The 26,584-nt window shown below is 37.2% G+C and overlaps 1 protein-coding gene and 1 pseudogene across 1 annotated transcript in view; one reads left to right on the forward strand and one right to left on the reverse strand.

Annotated features, from left to right (window-relative positions):
* Nucleotides 1-26,584, forward strand: part of COMMD1 (copper metabolism domain containing 1) — a 160,525-nt gene that overhangs the window by 43,853 nt on the left and 90,088 nt on the right. The window lies entirely within an intron of this gene.
* On the reverse strand, nucleotides 24,820-25,191 carry LOC132502095 (small ribosomal subunit protein uS10-like; annotated as a pseudogene).

Genomic DNA, 26,584 nt, shown 5'->3' on the forward strand with positions numbered 1-26,584 from the left:
TTTCTCTTTTAAATGGCTTTACAAGTTCATGTTGTGGATTGAAATTTTCAGTTAAAGGAGAAGGCTAAAGATATGAAATTGAGAACTAAACAAAATGGATGACAAATGGCTAGGGTAGTGAAGCATTCACTGGCTTGTCAGTTAGGCTTTATAAATTAGTGAAGAGCCCACTAGAGCCAAATATTACTCTCCAGGGTGTTTGTTGTCTTCAGAGTGTTGAGGTTATTTTTATTAACTAGACTGTATTAAGAATATCTTTTCTGTATCATTGCTTTTATTTTTTAATTTTGTTCCTGTTTCATTGCTTGATGTTGCTGAAAGAAAACCTTTCCAACTTGGGTCCAGTGGTTGGTGACTACAGATTGTGACAGTAGACAGATTAAGAGGAGAAAAGACAAAGTTTATTTAAGCTTGCATGGTATACATGAGGGAGTGCTCAATAGCCAGTGATAAAAGGTTTATATATCAAATTTAACAAGGGTGGTGGTGGTCAGTTTAGGGCTTCAGTGAGAAGGTATGGAATGTTCTATTGGGCTTTTAAAATAAATTTTATGTGTTTATTTATTTATTTTTGGCTGTGTTGGGTCTTCGTTGCTGCACGCGGGCTTTCTCTAGTTGTGGCGAGCGGGGGCTACTCTTCGTTGTGGTGCGTGGGCTTCTCATTGCAGTGGCTTCTCTTGTGGTGGAGCACGGGCTCTAGTCGTGCAGGCTTCAGTAGTTGTGGCTCATGAGCTTAGTAGTTGTGGCTTGTGGGCTCTAGAGCGCAGGCTCAGTAGTTGTGGCACATGGGCTTAGTTGCTCCATGGCATGTGGGATCTTACCGGAACAGGGATCGAACCTGCGTCCCCTGCATTCGCAGGCAGATTCTTAACCACTGTGCCACCAGGGAAGACCTGGGTTGTAGTTTTCTATTGAAAAAAATTTCTCTCTGCAATCATAAAATTTCTTTCTACAGTCACCCCCATTTTGATCAATTATAGCAAAGTAAGATTACCCTTATTTATAAAATAAGTCTAATATAATTAAATTTGGCCTAATTATTTACATAAAGGCAGCAAGAATGATAACTGACCACATAGACCTTTTCAATTTTTCTTTGCTGGACTTAAAACTCTCTTGAGGCCAGAAAGCCAAGCCAAGAACTCACCACCAGACTTCACCTGCAGTAATCTATCGGTTTGGGTGAATTCCTCTCTTCTTGAGGTCCCCTAAATGTCTTAAAGTTCCTGAGCTTGCTACCAGTGACCTTCCTTATTCACCTGTTAGGCTGGTAACCTGTAAGTTAAGTGCCAGGCTAACTTCCAAGAGGGCTTTGTAAACACTGGTTCTTTATATCAACCATATAGTTCCTTAAAACTGTCTGGTCGTATCTAATTCTATGCCCATCATTCTCAAATGTGGCATTTCAGTCCAAGCCTTGATAATATAACCAATGTTTCCAATTGTGTACTGATACAAAGAGAACTTATTAGAATAACTGTATTGCCATGAAAATAAGAATATGAAATAAGAGTTTCCAAAATCTAGAGGGTTCAGGCAGGGAGAAAAAGGTATATGTTTTATTTTTGTTTACAAAGGTATAATCTATGAAGTGGTTTGAGTTATAGATAGCTTAAGAGAATAGAGAAACGGGGTATGTTATCTCCAGAAAATAGAACATTAAAGAACCAGCAATGTTCCAAACAAACAAAGAAAAAAACTATTAAAATCATAATTGTTCTTCATCAGTTGATTTGGTCACATGTAATTAATTCTCTTTCTGCTTGATCTTGGGTTATCAATTTTATGAATCCATCAGCCTCTTCCCTAGAGTTCTGGACTCCTTGCTCAGTCCAGTGGTATGACCTTGCAGTTATTTAAGCAATGCCATCAGAAGCTTGTATCTCAGATTACTTGTCATAGTCCTCTCTATGGGTCTCTAAAACTGTCCCTTTGTTGAAGATGAAGCATTCTGGTTTGTAGCTGATTGTAAGAGCTTTCAAGAAAGCATGAGAGTAAGACAATAACTATTTGTGAATGACAAAATACTTAAAATGGCTGTGGTTAAAGATCTGATGAGAGTTCATTATAAAAATAATACAATTGATGAGAAATTTGGTTTCTGTGACATAACACATTTTAAGATAATAACTGGAATTATGATTCATAACATTGTATTAGGACATATCAAAGACTTCAGGGGCATTTGCAAATTTCTAGGAACTGTGTATATTGGGTTGCCAAAAAGTTCATTCGGGTTTTTCCATAACATATTATGGAAAAACCCAAATGAACCTCTGGCCAACCCAATAATTTCTGAAGTACTTATATTAATAACATTTACTCATATAAATATAATCTACGGAAGGTTAAGCATCACTTCTTATTTGACAGTGTTTCCCATGCAGTTTAACGTGTCAAATAAACTTAATTATCTCAAACATCTCTCTTTTTAAAAGATGAAAGAACAGATCCTTTGAGATTTTCAAGATCAAGATTTTATTTAGGATTTCATTTGGGGAAGGCAAAATATCAAAAGTTGTCAAAATGTCAAAAGGTTTGAACACTTGATTAAATAGATCACAGGTCACTTTTTAAAAAAGGAAGACTTAGTTCTCTTAAATAAAGACATGGTAAAGCACCGGAAGTTATTCCAATGGACACAGAAGTTTTGTTTTCTTAGGTGGATTACTTAGAAGGTAAATAAAAATCTGTTACAGCCTCTTAAGAGCAGACCAATAGTCCAGTCATCTTTGTTCTTTTAAGAGAGAAAAGAACCTAGTTCTAGTTGCATGTGTACACTATTGATATTAAAGTTCATTTTAGGACTTCCTTGGTGGCACAGTGGTTAAGAATCCACCTGCCAATGCAGGGGACACAGGTTCAATCCCTGGTCCAGGAAGGTCCTACATGCTGCAGAGCAACTAAGCCCATGTGCCACAAGTACTGAGCCTGTGCTCCAGAGCCCGTGAGCCACAACTACTGAGCCTGCGAGCTGCAACTACTGAAGCCCATGCACCTAGAGCCTGCATGCTGCAACAAGAGAAGCCACTGCATTGAGAAGCCTGCACACTGCAACGAAGACCCAATGCAGCCAAAAATAAATTAATTAATTTAAATAAATAAAGCTCATTTTAAAACCTTATAATAAATCCATTCAATCTTAACTACCTTCACCACATGAGATAAATTTCTCTCACTCTTTGTTTTCCCCACAGACCCTTTACAACTTTCTTTATCAATTCACCTTTTTGTCCTTTCACTTTCCTCTTTCTCTGGAACAATCTTTAAACGACCTCCAAACAACTACTTTAGGACAAAATTACTCATTTTTCCCCCCCTCAATAAAAACATATCCTACATTCCTTGAATACTTTTCATACACAGATGTTTCCCTTAACTCTTATTTGTTTCTAGTAGTTTTGGTTACATATAAAATAATGATAATTAAAAAATTATTTATTTATGTATTTGGCTGTGTTGGGTCTTAGTTGCAGCACGCAGGATCTTCTTTGTGGAATGCAGTGTCTTTTGTTGTGGCATGTGGGCTTCTCTCTAGATGTGGCGTGTGGGCTCTAGAGCGCGCGGGCTCAGTTGTTGCAGCGTGTGTGCTCTCTAGTTGTGGCGCACAGGCTCTTCATTGCGGTGCGCAGGCTTCTTTCTAGTTGTGGCGCGCAGGCTCCAGTGTGTGTGGGCTCATAGTTGCAGCACGTGGGCTCTCTAGTTGTGTCACGCAGGCTCTAGAGCATGCAGTCTTAGTTGATCTGTGGCATGTGGAATCTTAGTTCCCTGACCAGGGATTGAACCCATGTCCCCTGTGTTGGGAGGCAGATCCTTGACCCTGAACCACCAGGGAAGTCCAAAAATGATGATAGTTTTTTTTTTTTAATTTTATTTATTTTTTTACACAGCACGTTCTTATTAGTTATCCATTTTATGCACATTAGTGTATATATATCAATCCCAATCTCCCAGTTCATCACAGCACCCCCACCCACCCCCCCACCGCTTTCCCCCCTTGGTGTCCATATGTTTGTTCTCTACATCTGTGTCTCAATTTCTGCCCTGCAAACTGGTTCATCTGTACCATTTTTCTAGGTTCCACAAATATGCGTTAATATACGATATCTGTTTTTCTCTTTCTGACTTACTTCACTCTGTATGACAGTCTCTAGATTCATCCACGTCTCTACAAATGACCCAATTTCGTTCCTTTTTATGGCTGAGTAATATTCCATTGTATATAGGTACCACATCTTCTTTATCCATTCATCTGTCTGTGGACATTTAGGTTGCTTCCATGACCTGGCTATTGTAAATAGTGCTGCAATGAACATTGGGGTGCATGTATCTTTTTGAATTATGGTTTTCTCTGGGTATATACCCAGTAGTGGGATTGCTGGATCATATGGTAATTCTATTATTAGTTTTTTAAGGAACCTCCATACTGTTCTCCATAGTGGCTGTATCAATTTACATTCCCACCAGCAGTGCAACAGGGTTCCCTTTTCTCCACACCCTCTCCAGCATTTGTTGTTTGTAGATTTCCTGATGATGCCCATTCTAACTGGTGTGAGGTGATACCTCATTGTAGTTTTGATTTGCATTTCTCTAATAATTAGTGATGTGGAGCAGCTTTTCATGTGCTTCTTGGCCATCTGTATGTCTTCTTTGGAGAAATGTCTATTTAGGTCTTCTGCCCATTTCTGGATTGGGTTGTTTGTTTTTTTAATATTGAGCTGCATGAGCTGTTTATATATTATGGAGATTAATCCTTTGTCCGTTGATTCATTTGCAAATATTTTCTCCCATTCTGAGGGTTGTCTTTTCGTCTTGTTTGTAGTTTCCTTTGCAAGAGCTTTTCAATTTCATTAGGTCCCATTTGTTTATTTTTGTTTGTATTTCCATTACTCTAGGAGGTGGATCAAAAAAGATCTTGCTGTGATTTATGTCAAAGAGTGTTCTTCCTATGTTTTCCTCTAAGAGTTTTATAGTGTCCGGTCTTACATTTAGGTCTCTAAGCCATTTTGAGTTTATTTTTGTGTATGGTGTTAGGGTGTGTTCTAATTTCATTCTTTTACATGTAGCTGTCCAGTTTTCCCAGCACCACTTATTGAAGAGACTGTCTTTTCTCCATTGTATATCCTTGCCTCCTTTGTCATAGATTAGTTGACCATAGGTACGTGGGTTTATTTCTGGGCTTTGTATCCTGTTGCATTGATCTGTATTTCTGCTTTTGTGCCAGTACCATATTGTCTTGATTACTGTAGCTTTGTATTATAGTCTGAAGTCAGGGAGTCTGATTCCTCCAGGTCTGTTTTTTTCCCTCAAGACGGCTTTGGCTATTTGGGGTCTTCTGTGTCTCCATACAAATTTTAAGATTTTTTGTTCTAGTTCTGTAAAAAATGCCGTTGGTAATTGTATAGGGATTGTATTGAATCTGTAGATTGCTTTGGGTAGTATAGTCATTTTCACAATATTGATTCTTCCAATCCAAGAACATGGTATATCTCTCCATCTGTTTCTATCATCTTCAGTTTCTTTCATCAGTGTCTTATAGTTTTCCACATACAGGTCTTTTGTCTCCCTAGGTAGGTTTATTCCTAGGTATTTTATTCTTTTTGTTACAGTGGTAAATGGGAGTGTGTCCTTAGTTTCTCTTTCAGATTTTTCATCATTAGTGTGTAGGAATGCAAGAGATTTCTGTGCATTAATTTTGTATCCTGCAACTTTACCAAATTCATTGATTAGCTCTAGTAGTTTTCTGGTGGCATCTTTAGGATTCTCTATGTATAGTATCATGTCATCTGCAAACAGTGACAGTTTTACTTCTTTTTTTCCAATTTGTATTTCTTTTATTTCTTTTTCTTCTCTGATTGCCGTGGCTAGGACTTCCAAAGCTATGTTGAATAAGTGTGGTGAGAGTGGACATCCTTGTCGTGTTCCTGATCTTAGAGGAAATGCTTTCAGTTTTTCACCATTGAGAATGATGTTTCCTGTGTATTTGTTGTCTATGGCCTTTATTATGTTGAGGTAGGTTCCCTCTATGCCCACTTTCTGGAGAGTTTTTATCATAAATGGGTGTTGAATTTTGTCAAAAGCGTTATCTGCATCTATTGAGATGATCATGTGGTTTTTTCCTCCAAAATGATGATAATTTTTAATCATTAGTAACCTTTATAGAGAAAACTAGTTAGTAGACAACAGAATTGCCTGTCATATACTAGCATTTTGTAGCAGATTAGCACATTTGATGAATATATTATCTCATAACTTCTAGACATATATGCTTCTTCATAGTATACCTTCTCAGTGTGACAAGAACATGTTTATTAACAGACCTAAATATCTTTAGTCTCTTTGTAAGAATAAGAAAACAAAAGTATATGCACTTAAACTTATATTCAGTAATAATGTTTCAATGTTTTATCTTATTTAGGAATGACCCACATATTCAATAAATATCTATTATTTAACATAGTATAACTTGAAGGTTCAAGTTACCAAAAAGATTTTGGAAAGTACTTCAAAGCAGTCACATTTTAAAACACAATTATTGTTGAAATAAAATTTGTCAGAATAATGATTCAATTTGATTAAAATCAAACCTGTGAGTTTTATTATCTTAAGCATCTAGTAAATATAATAGTAGCTTATTTGACTAGTAAGTCCAAGTAGAATAAAATGTACGTCTGCATTAAACTTAATGCTGACAAGTTTGAGGACCTTCCTGTTTTATTAAACCAACAATACTAAAGTTTTGTTATTTACCAAATCACATTATTTTCAAATCACATGAACTTGAAAAATATTTTGGTTATTTCGTATATTTCTGAGAGTTTTAGGAATATTTACGGTAAGTCCCCTACATACGAATAAGTTCCGTTCTGAGAGCAGGTTCATAAGTCCAGTTTGTTCGTAAGTCCAACAAAGTTAGCCTAGGTACCTCACTGACACAATCGGCTATGTAGTACTGTAATGTAAAAGGTGTATAATACTTTTTGCACAAATAATACGTAAAGAACAAACAAAAAATAAACATTTTAATCTTACAGTACAGTACCTTGAAAAGTACAGTAGTACAGTACAACAGTTGGCATACAGGGGCTGGCATTGAGTGAACAGGGAAGAAGAGTTACTGACTGGAGGAGGGAGAGGAGTTGGGAGATGGCTGAGCTGAAGGATCATCAGCAATAGGAGACGGAGGGCAAGCTGCAGTTTCACTCATGCCTGACGTTGATGGCACAGGTTCTGGTTCCTTGCTGGATTCAATTCTATCTACCCTCTTGAAAAAATGATCCAGTGATCATAGATGACATGATAGCAACGGATTGCATTCTAAATTGCTGCTGCAACCTTCTTGTACCATTCTACGTTCGGGTCCTGTGCTTCAAAAACTAACAGTGCCTCCTCAAATAAAGAAAATCCCCTTGTCATATCCTGCATCGTGAATCTCTTCAGTTCTTTAGTTACTTCTTCCTCTTGTCGCTCCACGCTCAATTATTTTCACTTTTGTTTCCCTCATTATTGCTTGGCGCTTCTTAGCAGTACCTGCTACATCACTGCTGCTTTTACACTTGCTTCCGGACATCCTGGGCTTGAAATAAAGGTACTACTATCTTTACTGTACTACTGTACTCTATACAGTACTGTACAGTAAAGTACACAAAAGCACAACCACTTGTAGAGGATGCACGCACGTGACAGTGTACTCCAGACATGCGAACTAACTTATGTGATTGGACCTTTTTATCTAAGTGGTTGCTTTTGTGTATTCCTTGAGTCCTTAGAGGGAGTCGGCAGGGGTCTGGAATTCCAATGACTGTAGGAAGTTGAGGGGCTGGAGTGCAATGGGCAAGCCTTAGAGGAGCCAGCTTGGGAAATCTTAAGTTTTTCCAAAGGAGCCTTGAAAGTTCTAAATTATTCTTAGTAAAATCATGTCAACAAGGGAGAAAGTAAAGTTAGTGCCATAGTGGCAGAGCGTATAGTCAGCAGGGGTTTGAGAAGGAGGATTTCAGTTGACTAAGTTCCCATGACAGGAGTAGGATCAAGTAGGGAGAACAGAGAGGCCTTGAAACAAAAATCCAAGAAGGCTTGCAGCCTGAGAAAACAGAGGCTTCGAAGCAAAGAACAGAGAGGCCTTGAAACCAAAGCCAGGAATAACTTCCAGCCCAAGGTGTACCTTAAAAAAAGAAGCCTGGGACCCTAACCCCGCTTCAGAGAATATGCTAATTCAAAATGTGACTCAAACCATATGCCTTTTTATGGCTTAGGCATGGATCCAAGGGATATCCGCCCCAAAAGCTACAGAAGTGACATGTCTATTTAAATCTTTTACCCATTTTAAAATTCAGTCATTTTGTGTTATTAGTGAGTTATAAGAACTTTAAAAAAATATATTCTGAATACAAGTTTGTTATCAGAAATATTATTGGCAAGTATTTTCTCCCAGTCTGTGGCTTGTCATTTAATTGTCTTTTGAACTACAAAAGTATTTGATTTGGATAAAGACCAGCTTATGAATTTGTTTCTTTATGGGTTATACTTTAGCTGTTGTATTAAAGAGCTGTTTACATAATCAAAAGTTCTCAAAGATGTTCTCTTCTGTTTTTTTCAAAAAGTTTTATAATTTTAGGTTTTATATTTTTGTATATGATCCGTTTTGAGTTAATTTTTGTGTATTTGTGAGTTAATGTTTTCATACATTCTAAGTGGAGGAGAGAATTGGTTCTTTAAGAATGAACCAATTTTTTATGTATAAAGCAGAGATTTATAGTACCTAAACAGATAAACAGGATATTTGTGGCATTAAACTTTTTTGAGGGTAGGGCACAATTAAGTTTAAAATGTCTAGAGGCACTTCTTAGGAATGTGATAATGAAAACTTAAGGAACACAGTCTATTTTAAACTTTATGCATGTGGGTGCACAGTTATTCCAGCCCCATTTGTTGAAAAGACTATCCTTTTTTGCATTGAATTGCCTTTTCACCTTTGTTGAAAATCAATGGACCATGAATATAACGGTTTTTTTTTTTTTTTTTTGCGGTATGCGGGCCTCTCACTGTTGTGGCCTCCCCCGTTGCGGAGCACAGGCTCCGGACGCGCAGGCTCCGGACGCGCAGGCTCAGCGGCCATGGCTCACGGGCCTAGCCGCTCCGCGGCATATGGGATCCTCCCAGACCGGGGCACGAACCCGTATCCCCTGCATCGGCAGGCGGACTCTCAACCACTTGCGCCACCAGGGAGGCCCCTAACGGTTTATGTTTGAACTCTCAATTTTGTTCCACAGATCTGTGTCAGAAAACTTGGTTTTAAGATCACATATAATAGGTAAAATAATTTTTCAGGTGCTTTAAAAATTAGCACCTCAAGATTATTTCCTTATAATTTTTATGTGAAAGAAATGCATAATTTTTCGTTGAAGGAAAATGCATGTTTATATTTTTCTCCAAGTAAAAATTTGCATCTGAAATTTTTATTTCATAGTGAAATGGATGGGAAAAGATGGCTTTCAAAAATTTTAGTTCAAATATATTTTGCAAGGTCAGGGAACTATTTGATTTTTCTTTAAGAATGAAATTATTTAGATTTCTTCCAAACACCTGTTTGTTTAACTCAAAACATTAAAGAACCAGCAATGTTTCAAACAAAAGTCATAAAATATAATCATTCTCATCAGTTCACTAAATCCCATGTTACTAATTCTTATTTTGCATGAGTTCTGTTTTTCCATTAGAGTTCTGGAAATTCTTATCCATTTCAGTTGTATGATTTTAAAGTTATCAAAACCTGTATTCTAGAGTACTTATCAATCCTTTCCATGAATCTTTCTGAAGATGAAGTACTTTTGCAAATGTATCAGAGTTAAATAGTAAGTGTCTAAAAATGACAAAAGACTTTAAAAAATGGCCATGATTAAAGATCTGATAGACTTTTAATAAGAAAACTTAGTTATTTCTGTGACACAACAATTTAAGATAGGGACTTCCCTGGTGGTCCAGTGGTAAAGAATCTGCCTTCCAATGTAGGGGATGCGGGTTCGATCCCTGATCAGGGAACTAAGATCCCACATGCCGCGGGGCAAGTAAGCCCGTGTGCCACAACTACTGAGCTCTCGCGTCTCAACGAGATAGCCTGCGTGCCGCAAACTCCAGGGCCCCTGCGCTCTGGACCTTGCCCACCACAACTACAGAGCCCACGTGCCCTGGTGCCCACATGCCACAACTAGAGAGAGAAAACCCACATGCCACAACTAGAGGGAAGCCCGTGTGCCACAACAAAGAGCTCATCCTGCAGCTAAAGATCCTGCATGCCTCAACAAAGACCCCGCGTGTCACAACTAAGACCCGATGCAGCCAAAAAAAAAAATTATTTTTTAAGATAATAATTGGACAACAAGGATATTGACACATTCTATGATCTTCAAACAATTTTTAGAATACCTGTATTAGTAACATATGTCCACACACATATAATCTAAAAGGCTTATCATTCATCTGACAGAGATGAAAGACCTGTGTATTGAAAAACTACAAGACAGTAATGAAAGCAATAGAAGAAGACAAGTGGAAAGATAACCTGTACTATTGATTGGAAGAATTAATATTGTTAAATGTCCATACTACCTACATCTACAGATTCAATGCAATCCCTATCAAAATTCCAATGGTATTTTTCACAGAAATAGAGTCAACAATCCTAAAACTTGTATGGAACCACAAAAGACACTGAGTAGCCAAAGCAGTCTTGAGAAAGAACAACAAAGGTGGAGGCATCACACTCCCTGATTAATTTAAACTATATTACAAAGCTATAGTAATTAAAACAGTATGGTTTTGGCATAAAAACAGACACATAGATCAATGGAACAGAATAGAGAGTCCAGAAGTAAACCCAAATATATATGATCAATTAATTTACCACAAAGGAGGCTAGAATATACAATGGGGAAAGTACAGTTTCTTCCATAAATGGTATTGGGAAAGTTGGACAGCCAGATGCAAAAGAAGGAAACTGGATCACTATCTTACACCATACACAAAAATTAACTCAAAATGGATTAAAGACTTGAACATAAGACCTGAAACCATAAAAGTCCTAGAAGAAAACATAAGCGGTAAGCTCCTTGACATAGGTCTTGGCCATAATATTTTGAATCTGACACCAAAAGCAAAAGCAACAAAAGCAAAAATAAGTAAGTGGGACTACATTAAAGTAAAATGCTTCTGCACAGCAAAGGAAACCAACAAAATGAAACTGCCACCTACTGAATGGGAGGAAATAATTGCAAATCATATTTCTGATAAGTGGCTAATATCCAAAATATACAAAGCATTTATACAACTCAGTAGCAAAACAAACAAACAAAAAAAGTCATGCCTATGTAATGAAACCCCAATAAAAACTGGAATTTTTACCCTGGGTGTGTTTTTCTGGCAAACAGTACTCTGTGTATTGTTATGCATTGATGTACCAGGAGGGTGATGCATCCTGACCCTCTGGGAGGGGACATGGAAACTTTGCATTCAGGACCCTCTCAGACTTTGCCCTATGCATATCTTATTTTGGCTGATCCTGATTTATGTACTTTTTTGCTATAATAATACTGTAATTGTAAGTGTAGTGTTTTTCTGAGTTTTGAGGCTTGTTCTGCTAAATTATTGAGCTTAACGGGGTAGTTGGAACCCCAAATTTATAGCCACTTGGTCATAAGTATGGGTGGCTTGGAATCCCTCAGCTCCATGGCTGGTTTCTGAGGTGGTATCCTCTTTGTGAAGGATTTTGCCCTAACTTATGAAGACTGGCTCAACTCTGGGTCATTCATGTCCCAGTTGCATTGCAGGGTCGATGGTGGAAGGGGACTAGGTAGCCCATCATTCAGTAAGTAGACCTACACTTTATCTCCCAGTTTTCAGAATGAGTTATCTTCCAGTTTTCAGAATGAATCCCTTACCTTGAGCTGTGCCTCGAGTCCTTGAGTCCAGAGCCCTCTAGTTTACTCTGTAGAATGGAAACCCACAGTCTTTCACCAGGGGAAGTGATGGGGTAGTAGTTGGGTTAAGTAAGCAGATTTTCAACCAGTTCTTTGGTTTCCAACTTCTCTTTCACTCAGAAGTACCTAGTGCTTTCCATTTCTTTGTCTTTCTGGAGTTCTACAGTGGGAATTGCTTCTTAGCTGTACCAGAGAAATCTATATACCCAGAAGTCCTAACACTCGTTTCTTACTATTTTCTATTATGTCTGCCATCTTCTTTGTTATATTTTTCAGTTTTGTGTTTGTGATAAACAATTGAGAGATTGAGTAGTTTTTCTGTACCTATTATTACCTGAATTTTATTTTTTTAGCTAGTTGACTTTAGAGTGTTTGATATATAAATAAATGTTTTGTGAATATTTAGAATAGCAGGTGTATTTATTTTGCTGTAGATGAATATAATTAATTCTAAAATTACTGTGGTCAGGTTTTTATTAATATGGAAGCTTAAACATGGAAATAAAATTTCATGTAAAATGTGCTGAACTATTTTTAATTTCTGTAATTTTAAGCTGACAATTTCTGATAAATTACATATCTTATTTAATGGAGAAGACTATCTAGATTAGCAGTGTGATTTATCTTCTAGGCCTAGCTACCAAGTCGACTATTTCAAAAACCAGAGCCGAAACTACTTCAATAGAGAAAATTATGGATGTGATCAGTAGTCTCCCTACTAAACTGTTAGTGTGAGCGGGTATTTCAATGGTGTTGAGTTTTGTGAACACTTAATAAATATTTGGTGATCAACTGACCAATGCTGACTAAAGTATGTGAAATCTTATAAATGACTAAGAAAGATCTTGAAAAAACAAGTGTAATCTGAGTTAGGGATAGATGTTTAAAAATCCACCAGAGTAGTTACTAAATGTGAAAAAAATTGCTGCTGCAAGGGGTTGAGTTATCTTTAAGGGCACGATAAATCTCAAGGACAGGAGTTGGAGCTTCAAAGTTCAGCTACCCTTCTCACATGAGACTCCTTTACCTTTTTTTCCCTCAGTATTTTATTTTTTTTGCCTTAAAAAAAACTTTTCTAAGAATTTTCAAACATACAAAAGGGTAAATAAGTATTTACCTTTATTAAAGTATCAAGGTTTGATATCCTTAAGAAACAAGTTCCATGAAGCTGCCCTGAAAATTCTGGGAAGTTGGGTAGGTATGCTTACTAGCTAAGCATACCTCCTAGAACACATGATTAAAATTTGTTAGAGCACATGCCAAGTAAACTGTGAAAAACCTAACAAACTTTTTATCTTAGGTATTGGCATATCCCAATGATCTATACTGTTCTAGGGTGTGATGGCTTAGGAGTGAACATGATTTGAACCTAATACATTTTTAGAGGGTATCAAATTCAGAACCAGGCAGATCCATCTCCTGACCCTAAACATAGTCCTAAAGTAAATCGCTTGAGGAAATTGGATCCCAAAGATTACAGGTGGGGAATTTTGAAGTGTGTCCATATTTCGTTGGAGATCAAAGAAGCCTAGCTAAAAGAATTGTGGGCTGACTTATATGATAACTTCTTTTTGAAAGGGCTATTTTATCTTGAATATTATGAGTTTGGAGGAACTAAGGTGATTGGCAGTGGGAAGAATCAGAACATGTGAAATTCCTTAAAAATTTATTGACTTGAATAACTTTGTCTGTGTTAACACATAATTTAAAAAAAAAAAACGTTTACACTTAAAAAAAAATCTGTTAGAGCACAATAACTAATTGCTGTATACCAAAGACTTCCCAATTGCATGAGGCTGTTTTTATTTATTTATTTATATTGTAGAGGCTGTTTTTATTTTTTTGCTGTACGCGGGCCTGTCACTGTTGTGGCCTCTCCCGTTGCGGAGCACAGGCTCCGGACGCACAGGTTCAGGGGCCATGGCTCACGGGCCTAGCCGCTCTGCGGCATGTGGGATCCTCCCCGACCAGGGCACGAACTCGTGTCCCCTGCATCGGCAGGCGGACTCTCAACCACTGCGCCACCAGGGGAGCCCTAGAGGCTGTTTTTAAATTGTTGATGTTCAAGCTTCAGTTTTCACTGGTGTGCTGCTACCTGATACGAATATATTTAACCAGATTCATCACTTTGTTAGAGTGTATACTTTTATTTTTTCTCATTCCCACCTAGCTTTCTATCACCATATTTTGAGCTTGGTTAACTTTTCACCTGACTGCCCTTAATTGGATGTTAAAGCAGCCAGGTAACTGGAAAGTTCCTGGCATAGTGACTGTTACATAGTAGTTGTGTAAGTCACTGAACTTTGGAATGTGTCTAGAGGTACTCTAGGTGAGTCTGTCATTGGCCAAATTTTTGTCTTATGAAACCAAATTAGTTTCTTTTTTAACGTGTAAATTTGTTAAATTAGAATGCAGAATATGGCAGTAGTACTCAACAGACACACTAGTCAGTTGTGTATTAAATTTAGTAATGGGAAATATGAATTTGCCTTTGAAATATGATTTGATTGCACTTCTGTGTTTACCTGTGCCAAATGAAACATGGTTGTATTTTGTTTACAAAGGCTCCAGTAACTTCCCAGGCATGGAGACATCAGATAAACAGAGACTTTATTATTTTATCACAGGTGGCAAGAAACAGGACTAATTACACAGATGTGAGAGGAATAAATTCTCCTATCCACTCCATAGCTCTTCTTTTTGCTGAAGTTTCCTTCTATTGGTAATTTTCAGTTCTGAATTGTGTAAGTTGAGAAGTTCAAATGATTATAGCTTTTTTTTTTCCTGTAAGAAGGACCAGGCATAGGCAACAGTGATTTATAAGATTTGCTGTCAACTTGAAATATTTTCCTTTCTCCCCAGTGAAAAGTAATAGCATTTTTCTCTTTTCTTAGTTTTAGCTTTGACTTAATCTTTCCAAGTTGTCCATAGCCAGCACCTTATTTTCTTGGTAACCTTTTTTTCCCCGTTTAAATGTAGCCAGGATTTTTATTATAGTGGAAATGGGACCAATTAGCTATTAGTTGTTGAAGTCTGATATGAGATGAGTGTTTTTACTTTAAAATGCAGCTGACCTAAATTGCAAAAACAATAGACTCCTCAACACCAGTGCTTCTTTTTTTTTTTTTTTTTTTTTTTTTTTTGCGGTACGCGGGCCTCTCACTGTTGTGGCCTCTCCCGTTGCGGAGCACAGGCTCTGGATGCGCAGGCTCAGCGGGAATGGCTCACGGGCCCAGCCGCTCCGCGGCATGAGGGATCCTCCCGGATCGGGGCACGAACCCGTGTCCCCTGCATCGGCAGGCGGACTCTAAACCACTGCGCCACCAGGGAAGCCCACCAGTGCTTCTTAAATGATGTCTGTTGAGGACTGGATTTGTAGTGTGTGTGTGTGTGTGTGTGTGTGTGTGTGTGTGTGTGTGTGTGTGTTGTGTTTTTAGAATGTTCAGTCTCTCACCAAAAATACATAAAAATATAAGGTTCAATTATTTTGTTAGAATAATCAACATAAAAATACTGTCACATTGCCACAAAAGTTTCTGAATGTTTACTCTCAGTCTCTACAGCCACCTCATAGTGGACTTGTAATGAAGTTTGTGGACTGGCATTGATTTGCAGACTGTACTTTGGGTAGTACTGCTCTAGATTTCCTGGCAAATGAGGAAAGCCAAGGATGCTGCATTGTACTTTTGGTTACACACCAGATTGTATGCTCTTCAAAGTCATGTTCATGTTATTCATCTTTTTTGAGAGCTTAGGACAGGGCCTGATAGGAAGGTGGTTGAAACTCGGTGATGAAGATTATATGGTGATAACAAGTGGAGTCAAAACTGAGCAGGCTAGGGCCTCCCTGGTGGCGCAGTGGTTGAGAGTCCGCCTGCCGATGCAGGGGATACGGGTTCGTGCCCCGGTCTGGGAGGATCCCATATGCCGCGGAGCGGCTGGGCCCGTGAGCCATGGCCGCTGGGCCTGCGCATCCGGAGCCTGTGCTCCGCAACGGGAGAGGCCACAACAGTGAGAGGCCCGCATACCGCAAAAAAAAAAAAAAAAAAAAAAAAAAAAAAACTGAGCAGGCTAGAACAAATTCTGAAAATATTCAAAACTGAATTGTGAAGTAGTAACATAGGAGGGTTTCCATATCAGATTATCTACTTTTTCTTCAGGGATAAAATAGGCCTTACAAAAATTTTCTAATAAAGTACATTCAATCCTGAATGGCAATTGAGAGCAAGCTTTCATCATTTTGGTCTACTTTAAGAATACAAAAGCTCACACTACCTATTATATAAAATAGATAAACAACAAGGATTTACTGTATAGCACAGGGAACTATATTCAATATCTTGTAATAACCTATAATGAGAAGTGAAAAAATGCAGATATATACATATATATGTATAACCAAATCACTTTGCTGTAACCTGAAACTAACCCAATACTGTAAATCAACTATACTTCAAAAAAAAAAAAAGAATACAAAACTGAGTTATGCCAAAGTTAGTTTATAGGAGGGAATAAAGCTTTGGAAATTTAGCAAGGTTGAACCACTTCAAATTACCATTTTTGTAAGTCAAAAACAGTTGCATACTGGCAATTTTGTGTAGCTCAATGTATAGATAGAGCAACATGGAATGTTAATACTGGGGGCGGAGTACATAGACATCATTTAGCAAATCCCCTTCATTTAATTTTAGGGAAACTAAAGCCCAGAGAAGTGTTTCAAACAGCAAAACCATTTTCTAACTGTAAGTACAGTAAACCAGATTTTACGAATTTACTGAAGGTAAATAAAAGGCAAAACTGAGTTGCGGGACTTTCCAGGTGGTCCAGTGGTTAAGACTCTGTGCTTCCAATGCAGGGGGACTGGGTTCGATCCCTGGTTAGAGAACTAGATCCCACATGCATGCCACAACGAAGATTCTGCACACAAGCCGCAACGAAGATCCTGTGTGCGGCAACTAAGACCCGGCACAGCCAAATAAATTAAAACAACAACAACAACAAAACACACAAAAACTGAGTTGCTTTCCTTTTGGACTATTTCTGCTTATGTTTTGGACTATGTTCTACTTAAAATAATATCATAAGCAATTTCAAGGGAAATATTTAGTTTTTTTAAAACAAGAAAACTGAGGGGGCTTCCCTGGTGGTGCAGTGGTTGAGAGTCCGCCTGCCGATGCAGGGGACATGGGTTTGTGCCCCGGTCCGGGAGGATCCCACGTGCCGCGGAGCGGCTGGGCCCGTGAGCAATGGCCGCTGAGCCTGCGCGTCCAGAGCCTGTGCTCCGCAATGGGAGAGGCCACAACAGTGAGAGGCCTGCGTACTGCAAAAAAAAAAAAAAAAAAAAGAAAACTGAGGACTTCCTTGGTGGGGCACTGGAAAAGACTCCACGCTTCCAGTGCAGAGGGCCCGGCTTTTATCCCTGGCCAGGGAACTAGATCCCACATGCATGCTGCAACTGAGAGTTCGCATGCCGCAACTAAGGAGCCCGCCTGCCACAACTAAGACCTGGTGCAACCAAATAAATAAACACAAATTAAAAAAAAAAAAAAAAAGAAAACTTTTAAGAGCATTAGAAAACACTAGTTTACCTAAACCATTTTTTGGACAGTTTCACTTGCTTTAGCTCATCATATGATTTTTTTTATTCCAAGAGGCTATAGAAATGCAACTAAGATCTTTTGACCTGGTATTTGATCTTTAATTGTATAAATATATATTTTTGTCAGAAAATATTCTGGTGAAATAAATCAGAAGAAAAAACATTCTCTTTATTACTTACTAACAAGCTAATATTAATAGTCAGTAGAGGCAAATTGCTTTTGCTTTCTCAAGGTCTTAATTTCTTTGTATTGACAACTGGTAGCATTCTGTAGTTTATAGGCTTAACTAAGGGAATGTGTGCACATTATGGCATAGCATATTTTTGGAACCTTCACAGAACTGTTGACAAGTAAAGATTTGTTTTTGGTTACCATGAGTAGTTTCTATGGGGGTTGAACTATTGTTAGTTCTTGGTTAGCCTCTATGCTTGTCAGTCTGTTTTCTTCAGAAATGATGAATTTAAATCTGCATGATGTGTTCCAGTTCACTTACTTAATGGAAATTAGGGGAGTGAATAACTTTCTGAAATTCTTAATTACTGTTCCCATTAAGGGGTTGGAGAAGCAAATATTTATATCTCATGCATTATCTTGCTTAATTCCTAATCATTCTTTCTCCTTGGATATAACTTACTCACTAGAGAAATAGCTATCTATCCAAACAACTGCCTTGGCATATTCCAGCAATATTTTTTTTCTTACAATATTAAAAACCCCACATATAATATATCTAGAAAAAGACAGTTATTTCCAAGCAGGATGAGATTGATGGTAAGTATATTATTTGTGGATGAGAATTTTCTGCTTGTTTTTTTTAAAATTATATATATGAGTTACTAGCAATACTGACCATGGTAAAGAATATTTCTTACAATTAAACTTTGTTTCTCTCTTGGAAAAATAGAATTACCTAAATTCAAGGTCATCTTATATTTGAGTCAGTAAGATACTTATCCTAGAAGTTTATTATTTATCTTTGACAGTATTTTATCGAGTTGATTAAAAAGAGCTACAAGTTATTAGATTGCATTGATTTATCACTTATATTTGATACACTCTTAAGAAATAGTACTTTTGGGTTGTTGAAATTATGTCCCCAGTATTTATTCTTGGTCATAAGAACCAAGATTTTTCACATTAATTTATATCTATTATATTAGACTAGCAAGTTTGCTTTCCTCTTTTGATATGGAGTAAAATTAGAAAGATTAATGATTCTTGTATGGTAGTTCTATTTTTAATTTTTTGAGGAATCTTTATACTGTTTTCCATAGCGGCTGCACCCGTTTATATTCCCACCAACAGTGCATGAGGGTTCCCTTTTCTCCATGTCCTTGCCAACGTTTATTATTCATTGACTTTTGATAATAGCCATTCTGACAGCTGTGAGATGATATCTTATTGTGGCTTTGATTTGCATTTCCCTGATGATTAGTGATGTTGAGCATCTTTTCATGTGTCTGTTGGCCATCTGTATGTCTTTGGAAAAATGTCTGTTTACGTCTTCTGCCCATTAAAAAAATTTTTTTTGATATTGAGTTGTATGAATTCTTTGTATATTTTGGATATTAACTGCTTACCAGATATATTGTTTGAAAACACTTTCTCCCATTCAGTAGGTGGCCTTTTAGAACAAATTTTAGAATTATTTGTTCTAATTCTGTGAAAAATACTGTTGGTTTTTTTTTGTTTGTTTGTTTTTTGGCTGTGTTGGGTCTTTGTTGCTGCTCACAGGCTTTCTCTAGTTGCGGCGAGCGGGGGCTACTCTTCATTGTGGTGCGCGGGCTTATTGTGGTGGCTTCTCTTGTTGTGGAGCATGGGCTCTAGAGTGTGCGGACTTCAGTAGTTGTGGTGCGTGGTCTCAGTAGTTGTGGCACACAGGCTCTAGAGCGCAGGCTCAGTAGTTGTGGCGCATGGGCTTAGTTGCACCACGGCATGTGGGATCTTCCCAGACCAGGGCTTGAACCCGTGTCCCTTGCATTGGCAGGCGGATTCTTAACCACTGCGCCACCAGGGAAGTCCCTGCTGTTGGTATTTTGGTAGGTATTGCATTGAATCTTAAATTGCCTTGGGTAATATAGTCATTTTAGCAATGTTAATTCTTCCAACTTGTGAGCACAGTATATCTTACCACTTGTCTGTGTCGTCTTTGGTTTCTTTCATTAGTGTCATAGTTTTTCGAGTACAGGTTTTTTACTTCCTTAGTTAGATTTGTTCCTAGGTGTCTTATTCTTCTGTAAATGATACTATTTTTAAAATTTCTCTTCTGATAGTTCTCTGTTAGTGTATAGAAATGCAACAGATTTCTGTGTGCTAATTTTGTATCCTGCAACTTACTGAATTAAGTTACTAGTTCTAATAGTTTTTTGGTGGTATCTTTAGGATTTTTCTATATATAGTATATCATCTGCAAATAGTGACAGTTTTATTTCTTCCCTTCTAATTCGGATTCCTTTTATTTTTTTTTCTTGTTTGATTTCTGTGGCTGGGACTTCCAGTACAATGTTGAATAACAGTGACGAGAGTGGGCATCCTTGTCTTGTTCCTGATCTTAGAGGAAATGCTTTCAGCTTTTCACTGTTGAGTATGATATTGGCTGCAGGTTTGTCACATGTGACTTTTATTATGTTGAGGTATGTTCCCTCTGTACCCACTTTGTTGAGAGTTTTTATCATAAATGGATGTTGAATTTTGTCAAAAGCTTTTTATGCATCTATTGAGATGATAATAGGATTTTTATTCTCCAACTTGTTAATGTGGTGTATCACATTAATTGATTTTCGATTTGAACTGTACTTGCATCCCTGGGATAAATCCCACTTGATCATGATGTATGATCCTTTAAATGTATTGTTGAATTTGGTTTGCTAATATTTGTTGAGAATTTTTGCATCTTTGTTTATCAGTGATACTGGCCTGTAATTTTCTTTTTTTTTGCAGTGTCTTTGTCTGGTTTGTATCAGGGTGATGCTGGCCTCAGAGAATGAGTTCAGAAGCATTCCTTCCTCTTCAATCTATTTTGGAATAGTTTGAGGATAGGCATTAACTCTTCTTTAAATGTTTAGTAGATTTCACCTATGAAGGCTTCTGGTCCTAGACTTTCGTTTATTGGGAGTTTTTTTGCTTGTTTTGTTTTTGTTTCTTAATTACTGATTCAATTTAATTACTGGTAATTGGTCTGTACATATTTTATATTTTTTCCTAATTCAGTCTTGGGAGATTATACATTTCTAGGACTTTATCCATTTCTTCTAAGTTGTTCATTTTATTGGTATATACTTTTTTGTTGTAATCTCTTATGATCCTTTGTAACTTCTCCTTGTTCATTTCTGATTTTATTTATTTAGGCCCTCTCTCTTTTTTTTCCTGATGAGTCTGGCTAAAGGTTTATCAATTTTGTATATCTTTTCAAAGAACCAGCTCCTAGTTTCACTCATCTTTTTGTTTTTGTTTTGTTTTGTTTTAGTCTCTATTTCATTTATTTCTGCTCTGATCTTTATTATTTCTTTCTTTTTTGGGTATTTTAAAACATTGACCTACACAGAAGAATTCCAAATAATTTATATAGATACTTTGCCTCCAAGGAGGTGGAGCATAACTTCCTATTCTTTAAGTGTGGGCTGCTCGTGGTGACTTCCCACCAAAGAGTAGATTATAGAAAAGGGGGAGAAAAGAGTTATTTTACAGTGGAGAAACCTGAAAAACACTACCTCAGCTAGGTTCCATTAACAATGGTAAGCCATGTTGGTAGCATGTACCCTTGATGTGGTATGATGAGAATGGCAGTTCACCTCTGGTCTTTCTCCCAAAACCTATAACCCCAGTCTAACCATGAGAAAAACATGAGGCATATCCAAACTGAGGGACATTCTACAAAGTACCTGACCAGCACTCCTCAAAACTGTCAAGGTTATCAAAAACAAGGAAAGTTTGAGAAACTGTCATAGCCGAGGGAAACTTAAGGAGACATGATGACTAAATGTAGTGTAACTTGGATGGGATCCTGGAACATAAAAAGCACATTAGGTAAAAACTAAGGAAATATGAATAACATATAGACTATGGTTAATAATAATGTTATCAGTATTGATTCACTAATTGTCACAAGTGTGACTTTACTAATGTAAGATGTTAGTAGCCTAGGAAGTTGAGTGTGTGGTATATTGAATCTGTACTATCTTCATAAGTTTTCTGTACATCTGTTCTAAAGTTAGTTTTAAAAATTGTAGATACAAAAATAGAACTACCATATGACCCAGCAATCCTACTACTAGGCATATACCCTGAGAAAACCATAATTCAAAAAGAGACATGTACCAAAATGTTCATTGCATCTCTATTCACAATAGCCCGGAGATGGAAACAACCTAAGTGTCCATCATCGGATGAATGGATAAAGAAGATGTGGCACATATATACAATGGAATATTACTCAGCCATAAAAAGAAACGAAACTGAGCTATTTGTAATGAGGTGGATAGACCTAGAGTCTGTCATACAGAGTGAAGTAAGTCAGAAAGAGAAAGACAAATACCGTATGCTAACACATATATATGGAATTTTTTAAAAAATGTCATGAAGAACCTAGGGGTAAAACAGGAATAAAGACACAGACCTACTTGAGAATGGACTTGAGGATATGGGGAGGGGGAAGGGTAAGCTGTGACAAAGCGAAAGAGAGGCATGGACATATATACAGTACCAAACGTAAGGTAGATAGATAGTGGGAAGCAGCCGCATAGCACAGGGAGATCAGCTCCGTGCTTTGTGACCGCCTGGAGGGGTGGGATGGGGAGGGTGGGAGGGAGGGAGATGCATGAGGGAAGGGATGTGGGAACAGATGTATATGTATGACTGATTCACTGTTATAAAGCAGAAACTAATAAAAAAAAATTGTAGATACTACTAGAGCCCTCTATATACCTCTCAGATTTCATTCTCCTTGTCCTTTGAAGTAACCTCTGGCCTGCATTAGGTGTTTATCAATCTCATGCATAATTTTACATTCTTACTACATACATATTTTAAATTTATAGTATTTTTTACCTTATAAAATTTCATATAAATAGTATCATACTTTATGTATTTGTGTGCAGCTGCCTTTTTTGTTATTGTTGTTCGGCATTATGTGTTTGTGCTTTATCCATGTTGATAGATATAATTCTAATTCATTTACTGTGTATTAGTCCATGGTTTGAATGTCACTAACCATTTTTGTTGTTGTTGTTCCGGACATTGGGGTTGATTCTAATTTGTTACTATTACCAACATTGTTGCAATAACCATTCCTGCATAGGACTCCCAGTGCATATGTATAAGAGTTCCTCTAAGTTTTTTCCATTGCAGAAGAGTTGCTGAGTTCTAGAATTCGTACATCTTAAATTTTGACAGGTAATGCAAAATTGCTCTTCAAAAATGTTCTGTTCCCACAGCAGTATATGAGAATTGTTGGTGAGGAAGTGAAGAAACAGTTTTTAATATTGTGGGGCATTTTACTTTTTGCCAGTTTAATGGAAGGGAAATGGTAGTAGTTTACATTTTCTTTATTATTAGTTATGTTGAGCATATTTTTATTGATTGATTTATAATTAAGTTTCCCTTTCTATGAATAGTCTGCTCATATTTTTGGTCAAGTTTTTAGCTGGTAGGTCTTTTTGATTTCAAGGAGTTCTTTATATATTCTGCATACTACTCTTCTGTCAGTTTATACTTTATAAAATCTCAGTATTTCATTTGAATTTGAAACTTTAAAAAATGGTATCTTTTTTGTAAGAAGTTATTTTTTGCTTTTTAAAAAATTGAGTATAATTTATATGATAGTACTTAAGTATTCAGTTTGAGTTTTTGAGAAATGTATGTACCTGTGTAATCCACACTTCTGTCATCATCTTATCATCCTATCATCACCACAGAAAGTTCCCTCATTCCTTTTCCCAGTCAGCCCCACCTCTGCCTCAGGTAACCACTTTTCTGGTTTCTGTTATCATAGATTAGTTTTGCTTGTTCTAGAACCTAACATAAATTGAATCATATAGTATATACTCGATGTATCTAACTTTTAAAATTCAGCATAATATCTGAAATTTATGCATGTTTTTGTATCTATCACTAGTTTTGGGGTTTTTTTTATAGACTTTGTTTTAAGAACGGTTTTTGGTTTACAGAAGAATTGAATGGAAAGTGCAGAGAGTTAACATATACTCCCTTGCTCTCTGCTCCCAAGCAATTTCCCCTATTATGAACACCTTGCATTAGTGTGGTACATTTGTTACAGTTGAGGAGCCTGTGTTGATTACATTATTAACTAAAATCCACGGTTTACATTAGAATTTACTCTTTGTCTTGTACATTCTGTTTGTGTATTCTTTCTACACAAATGTTTAGTTATGTGTGTCCACCATTTAGTATCAGATTTTGTACACTATACACAATTGTTTCATTGCCTGAAAAATCCCTTGTGTTCCACCTATTCGTCTCTCCCTTCCTCCCGCTGAACTCCTGGCAACCACTGATCTTTTTACTATCTTTATAGTTTTGACTTTTCCAGAATGTCGTATAGTTGGAATTGCCATGATCAAACACTCACACAGCCCATATTCTAGGAAATAGGACATAGACCCTTAACTCTTCATGGGAGAAGGGTCAAAGAATTTTGGAGCCAAGTTTTTAAATAACCATATTCTATATTATATCTACATATTATAAATGGGGAAATTGAGGTACAACAAGACTAAAAGACTTTCCCAAGATCAAGTGAGTACAGGACTAGTTTTTTTGGGGGGGATTCCAGATTTCATGCTCATCCAACTATTCACTCGTTCAGTATATATTTGCTGATCACCTACTATATGCCAGTCACTGTGCGAGGCTCCAGAGGTTAAATATTAAACAAGAGAGGCAAGGTCTCTGCCCTCTTAAAGAACTTACATTTAGAGCAAGAAATAGGCCTGATGTAGGTTTCTTTTTTAATTAGGATTTTTATTTAGAGATAATTGTAGATTCACATGCAGCTATAAGAAATAATACAAAGAGATACCATTGTATTTTTTATTGATTCCCCCTAACAATAACGTACTGCAAAACTAGTATAATATCACAACCACTATGTTAACATTGGTACAGTCAAGACACAGAACTTTCCATCACCACTAAGATCCCTCATGTTGCAGTTTTATAGCCACATCTACTTTCCTCCCACCCACCCTTGCTCCTTCCTTTTTTTTTTCTCCGCTTTAAACAACTGATAATCAATTTATTAAAATAGTTGATTTAAGCATCTGCAGTAGTGATTCAGCCTCGACTCCTGGCTAAATACTGATGGAAGTAATCTGCTTAACAATTTCAGAAAGACTGTTCAAGTCAATGAGTTTCTTGTATATCCTCATCTGAAAAAGAGAACAAATTTTTCAGCAGGAGTTTTTCTTGTAGTGATTCTCAGAGTCCTGGTAGGCCTCCAAACTGGTCTTTTCATTTTAAGATTCTTTTCCTTTGCATCTCTCATCAAGTCTGCACAAACCTTCTCCAGAGGTTTTACATTGTGACTGGATAGGGTGATTCTAATTTGGTGAAATTGCCACCTCTGGTTCCACGGGTATCTTTCTGGTATCTTTCAAAGCCATGGTTGTGATGTACCACCCTGAATGACTTGTTCCTGGGTGAGAAAAAACAGTGGCAAGCCAAGAGCAGGAGTGGGTGGACCCGAGCTCAGCTGCAGCTGCAACCACATATTCCTCAAAGAGCCCCCACCCCTTCCTTAATCACTAGCAACTACTAATCTGTCTTCCATTTCTGTAATTTTGCCATTTCAAGTATATGATATAAATGGAATAGTACAATGTGTAACTTTTCCTGATTGGGTTTTTTCACTCAGCATAATTCTCTGAGAATTTATGCAAGTTGTAGTATCAATGGCCCGTTTCCTTTTTATTGTAGAGAAATAGTCCATGGTATGGATATACCACAGTTTATTTAACCACCAGTTGAAGGATGTCTGGTTTGTTTCTAATTTTTGGCTATTGCATAAACATTTGTGTATAGCTTTTTGTATGGGCGTAAGTTCTCCTTTCTCTGGGGTAAATGCCCAGGAATGCTATTGCTTGGTCATATGGAAGTTGCATGTTTAGTTTTCTAATAAATTGACAAAATGTTTTGCAGTGTGGGTGTGCCATTTTACATTCCCACCAACAATGTATGAGTGATCCAGAGTCTCTGTATCCTGTCTTGTCACTATTTTTACATTTTAGCCATTCTGATAAGTGTATAGTGACATCTCATTGTGGTTTTAATTTGCATTTCTCTGGTGGCTAATGATGTTTAGCATTTTTCATTGTACTTATCTACCGTCTGTATATCTGCTCTGGTGAAATGTCTCTCATACGTTTTGTCCAGTTTCTAATGGGATTGGTTATTTTTTAATACCGCATTTTGAAAGTTCTTTTTTGTTTTGTCTTTTGGCCGCACCGTGTGGCATGCGGGATCTTAAAGAGTTCCCCAACCAGGGATGGAACCCGCGCCCACTGCAGTGGAAGCATGCAGTCTTAACCGCTGGCCCTCCAGGGAAGTCCCTGAAAGTTCTTTATATATTCTAGATACTAGTCCTTGGTTAGATATGTGGCTTGAAATATTTTCTCCCAATTTGAAGTATGTCTTTATCCCCTTCACGGGGTTTTTTTGCACATGGTGAGGTTAATTTTGATGAGGTCGAATTTAACAGTTTTTGCTTTTATGGATCATGCTTTTGGTGTCAAGTCTAAGAATGCTTTAATTAGTCCTAGATCCCAAAGATTGTCTTTCTTTTTCTTTCTAAGATTTAAAGTTTTTCATTATATCTAAGCCCGTGATCCACTTAAAATTTACTTTTATATGTTATGAGACTAAGGTTGAGGTTCTCTTTTTTAACCTATGGATATCTACTTGCTTGATTACCTTTTGCTGAAAATGCTCTCTTTCTTTCCTTCATTGAATTGCTTTTGCACCTTTGTCAAAGATGAGTTGCCCATTTTGTGGGGGTCT

The sequence above is a fragment of the Mesoplodon densirostris genome, chromosome 14, assembly GCF_025265405.1.
Source record: "Mesoplodon densirostris isolate mMesDen1 chromosome 14, mMesDen1 primary haplotype, whole genome shotgun sequence".
In the NCBI taxonomy this organism is placed as follows: domain Eukaryota; kingdom Metazoa; phylum Chordata; class Mammalia; order Artiodactyla; family Ziphiidae; genus Mesoplodon; species Mesoplodon densirostris.